Raw genomic sequence first — 6,000 nt, 5'->3', positions numbered from 1 at the left:
ATATTAAATGATGATACAAATTTGTCAAATGAGTGGATGTTAGCCAAATGCTTTCTTGAAACTCTTTCCTTCTAGCTTTATAACTGATATTCAACCAGAAAGATATTGTTTTGATGATTGATAAAAGGGCGTATAGTTTTAAGTCTAATAAACCAATGCCACCAAAAGACCAAAGTCTAAAGTGGTGATTCAAAGCTACTGTAGGCTTATTAGGATGCCAAAGAAAGCTCAGGATTAATGAATTAAACTCTTTTACAATATTTTTAGGGAGTTGAATTTTGCCAGCATGGATAGCCATAAATATTTTATAATCAATATTTAATAATGAAATTGGTCTATATGAAGAACAATCTGTAGAATCTTTATCAGCTTTTAAGATTAGAAAAATAAGAGTGTGTTTTCAATATGGAGGAACATTTGTTAGACTTTTGAGTATGGAGAAAACTTTGAGCAAAATACTTAAGGCAACATTAAGCATTAGTTTATAAATTTCTGGTATTATACCTGTATTACCAGAGAACTTAGTAAGTTTTAGTTTATTAATTTAAGCTTTAAGTTCATACATCAATACTGGCCTGTCAATTAATTTCATCTAGTCATCAGACAATTTATTTTTAATATTATTTCCAATAAACGATTTAATAACTTCCTTTGGGTCTAATCTTGGTTTATATTAATTAGTTCATAGAGTTCATAGATTAGTACTAGGCTAACTGCCCTTGTGAGCCATTTTAAGCCTAGCCAATTATCCCCAGTGAGATTCAAACCCTGTACCTGCTGCAAGCAAGGCAAAACAACCAACCCATTAGGCCATCCTCCCAACCCCAAAAATAATCAATAAAATTGATTTTATTAAATGGAGATGTAAATTCCCTAAGAATGTCCTCTATTTCTGTGACATTTTTCTTAATATTTAGAGAATATAACTACTTAATATGGTTGGATTTTATTAGCAATTTCATTCTTGTAGCTAACCTGTGCATGCATTTTGGATTAATAGAATAGCTAATTATTAAAGTCCTTTCTAGGTTTATCATGGCTTTATTATTAAGGATTTATAGATATGTACCATTTAAATTAATTTCTGTTAATCTAGAAATCCTTTTTTGACTATCTAATTTTAGCTTATCTATCTTTTCTTTTAAAGCAATTAGTTCTTTATCCCATTTCTTTTTCTTTAGGGCATACCAACTCATGATTTTATCATAACTCATGCTTTTAAAAGCATCCCATAAATAAAATTAAATATCTTCTTTATAGTTAATTTCAATTTTAATTTCAATAAAGGTCTGAACTTCCTTTATTAAATTAATCTTTGAAATATTTTAAGCTGATTATATAGGCAGGTATCCTTTTAATGGAAATATTATTATTAAAGTTTAGAGTTAACTCAGACATTACGGCATTATGGTCAGAAAGCAGACAAGAAACAACTTTAACCTTATCTAGTCTAGTGATTAAATCATTTGAAATATATACTATATTCATGATGTGATCCATGTCTGTGAGAAAAATGCATAAAAAAGTGATTCTGTGTCTGAAAATTCATTGATATATTTGATATTAAATAATTATACGAATTCTATTAATGCTTTTGCTCAGGCAGGTATCCTTCATTTAGAATCATCATTTGTTATTATACAATTGAAATCGCCACCCAGTATAATGCTACCTTTTGACATTTGAATAATTTGGTCTAATTGATGTTTGACCATTTTAACTCCTATTCCAGGGATCCAATACACATTAATAAAGGTGTATAATTTCCTTCTGATTTCTAGAGTTACTGAACAAAACATACCTTTATTATCATTATAAGTACCTAGAATTTTAGGTGTAGATAAACAATCTCTCCACAAAACAACCAACTCTCTTTTTTCTGGCAATAATGTGAACTAGATAACATAGTATAATTTTTGTATTAAGTCTATGTATGCCTTCTTGTAACAGATGTATCTCCTGTAAAAAGATAACCTGGGAATTAATTGCAACCTTTATTTAAACCATTAATATTGGTGGAAATGCACGTTAGACATGTCATATATTAAACAAGACAAAATGCATAAGATATCATTAAAATTTCAGAAGTATTAAAATAACAATTAATCACTTACAAGATTTTTGAACTGCATCTCAATAAATATATGACCAATAAGGCTGAGATTATTAACCATATACTTGTTAGTAACAATAGCAGACACTAATAAAAAACAACATATTTCCAAAGAGATTAAACATAAACATTTGTTATCCATCTTTCCCCTTGTGGAGTCTAACCCTCCTAGTTTGAATAGCAAACCTATCCAAATGTTCCCTCCCATCAAATAAAGTATGACTAATACCTTGCTACTACAGTTAGAACTGTTCATTCATTTAAAAACAATGCCATTAAAAGATATTCACCCATACATAAGCTCAAAGAACTTTCAACCAGTTTCTACTTTATAAAAACACCCTTGTCTATATTTTAAATGAAGGATGTTATACAATAATGAGGGCTCCACCTCTACTATCTGCATGTAAACACTAAGATTACTATATGAAGTAGCCAAAGTCAGGAGAAACAAAAAATGAATTATTAACTAGTTTACAAAATTTAGCTTGACATCTTAACATCAGACAAGTACCCTAAGATATATAGAAACATATGAAGAGACAGATAGAATGGTATCATAGTAAAACATGAAATTGCAATATCATAATTACTGTATATTAAGCATTACCTATTTAAATAAGTGATAACAACAAAGACAAATATAACCCCTCTTAAAAAAATAAAACATATAAAAATTAAATGTACTATATACAGGATGACAATGATAGGTATAATCAACAAGTTAGCTATTCAACTTCCTAATAGTAATTACATATAGGTAGTATAAATGCATCAGCCAAAAATTGCAAATACACAGTACTGAAAATTATTACACACACATACATACACACACACAGAGATATATATATATATATATATATATATATATATATATATATATATGACTTTTGGCTTTTCCCGGTTAGGGGTCGCCACAGTGGATCTCCGGTCTGCTAATGATTGGCAGTAGATTTTTACATGCCGAGTTACCCACCCTGACACACAGCCTTCAATGAAGGTACGCCCATTCACGCATGTCTCCACACAGAAGATGCTCTAGCTGAGAATTGAACAGGACAATGTCTTACTGTGAGGCGACAACACTACCGCAGCACCACCACCGCAGTATAACATTTAATAGAATATAAAAGACTTCAAGCTATGACAAAGGTAAGCTGAGTAAAAGGATCAGCACTTCCTGAAGAACTAAGGACTACAACTATCAGTTGTAAGATAAACAATTCTCTGCATCATAAAAACTTTCATTTAGTTTCCTTACTTGATTTAATGGTGTGTTTACATTTAAGACAACACTACATAAGATGATAAGCTATATGTCTTACTAAGTAATATTAATAGAAAACTTTGACTCAGAAGTTACACAATTATACTGAATATACTATATCTAAATAAATATTCTAATATGGAAAAAGAAATAGAGATTGTGCCTGAGTATGCATTAGAGTCAGAAAACTATATCAAGCTCAAGCTAACACTTCTTTGTTACAAAGATCTAGGGAAGCAAAAAGTGATTAATTCCCCCAGATTTAATAAACTCTATGTAGGAATAGTGTAAGTCCTACATGGAGTGTACTGTGGCCATGTCTGCATCTCCTCCACAGCAGCACACCTTGCATATTAATGAAGGCACACTACTGAGAGAGAGAGACGTGTAACATGGTTACAGAATCTGTGTAAGGGGTGTGTTACAGTGTCCATAGATGAGTAACGCACATAGATGACTAACACCCCCTGCACTGTTAAAATGCTGGATGCCACTGAAATAATAAAGTGGAATGCATTTAAATTTTTTTTTATTTGTGTTTGCGTAGGGAAGTGCTTAGCAATAGACATGTGTCAGACATCTAATAATAGAAACTGAATGCATTTCATTATTTACGAAAGGTCAAGTTTAAGCATAGCTAAGTGGGTTTGTGCAGTGCAGTGCTGTGCTCAGCAATGCTTAAACATAACTGAGAGGTATATAGAAATGTAGAGCTGTAATCACCATAGCCTCGTTTTTTGTGTCTGAAGAAGTCTGGACTGTGCCTGGACGTAAAGTGTATGTATTAAAAAAACAGCTTAATGCATCTAGAGTTTGCAGCTTCCTTTTTCTTCTACCGGACTTTTTTTTTTTTTTTTTGAATTTTAGTAGTTTGAAGAGTTGTTTTTGTTTCACCATATCCCCGGTAGCAGAGTTTGAATACACAGATAGGCCATTCAGCTTTTACATGAGATAGGAAAATGTTATAAAAATATATTTTTAATTATGCATACATTGACATTTTTTTAACTGGGTTAGTCTAGCTGGATCAGAAGCCCATTTTCTGTGGAGACCTGAGTATAAAAGCCTCAGTTACACACAAGTGTCCAATACATTAAATTCACACTCCAAGATAATATAACTTAAATGCAGAAGGCTAGGAGATATAAAGTAGAAGAGATACATATAATAATAAAGTATCATCACCGAGCAATTAATTTCAATATATATATTTTTTTATTTTTTAAAAAAATCTGGTATGCTCGTACCTAAATTCTGCTAAGCATTGCTAAGCCAAGCCAAGCAACGCATAGCAGTACTTAGCAGAGTGAAGCTCTGTTTAGCTGGTTTGGGCACTGCTAAGCATTTGTCAATTTAAGCACTGCTCAGCTAAGCTTAGTGGGGTTGCACGGTGCTAAGCTTCTCTTAGCATTTTTAAAACTGGTCCATTGGAGCAAAGGGTGGGAAAACAGCCTTATTTAAGCTAAACAGGCAAGACTACAGCCAGAACCTGTTGGATTTAGTTCTGTGCAGGAGTTATGGCAGGAGTTGGAGAAGGTGCGCACATCCATGTGCAGCAGTGGGTCATGTTGAAGTCCGGGGTCATGGTTGGACTCCTTGTAAAAGACCATGATATCCAGCTGCTGCGGGGCCAGTACCAGGGGGTCCAAATACAAATATGAGGCCTCGGATTGGCTGGCACTTGACTTCACCACTACAGCTGACATCCCCCGCACTGATGAGCAGGTGCATCACCACAATGACGACCTGATGCATAGGATGGGGGAACTCTTGGCCCAGTGGATCCAAGATGCTTGGGACAATGATGGCTCACAAGTTTGTAAGTATAGGAAGCATTGATTTACCAAAGTTTAGTATGAATATCTGATAGACAGGTACACATAATGGTGTGTTTCTCTCCCCACAGCTACAGAGGAGAGAGCTCAGAATACGGAATCCCATGCAGGGCCCCTGGCCAGGTTGTGTCAAGAGTGTGGTAAGTACAGATATATCCTGCAATATATACTAATATAATTAAGAAAGAGTACAGTAGTAACTGCCAGTAGGTATATTCTGTTTTTGAGTGTACTACAATGAATGTGCTCATAGTAATGCCAGGCACAGTTCAATATATATGAAAGTAGGAAACCTGATAATGTTAAGGAAAGCAATTTACTACTGCATTAATAATGTTAAGGAATAACAAGTGTATACTATATTAATAATGATGTTCTGGTAATAAAGTACAACTGGATTCATAATGTGAAGGGAATAAATCATATGCAATCATACATTTTTGGAAATAAAGTACACCTGCAGTCAGAATTGTTAAGGACATAAAGTTAGTAATGCATACACTGTGGAATAATAGCTGTCTTTTAATGCCTGCATTATGTAAAGATTTCAGGAATAAAAAGACTAACCCCCGGATTCATGAAGCTTGCACCAGGCGCACGCATAGCGTAGGCGTTATAACACCAAATATGGCCGCCGAGCGATTCAGGTACGATCCAATTCCACGTGCACTACCGGCGTATGCCAGATCTGCACAGCCCCCAGCGTAGGTATGCAAATCACCCCATGTGCAGTGTTGCACCATGCAAATGAAGGCATATAGCGATTCATGAAGTGGTGCAGGCAT

Source organism: Protopterus annectens, chromosome 5.part0 (genome assembly GCF_019279795.1).
Source record: "Protopterus annectens isolate FY-2018-M chromosome 5.part0, PAN1.0, whole genome shotgun sequence".
NCBI classification, from domain to species: domain Eukaryota; kingdom Metazoa; phylum Chordata; order Ceratodontiformes; family Protopteridae; genus Protopterus; species Protopterus annectens.
The sequence above is the reverse complement of the archived record's forward strand: the minus strand, read 5'-3'. Positions refer to the sequence as shown.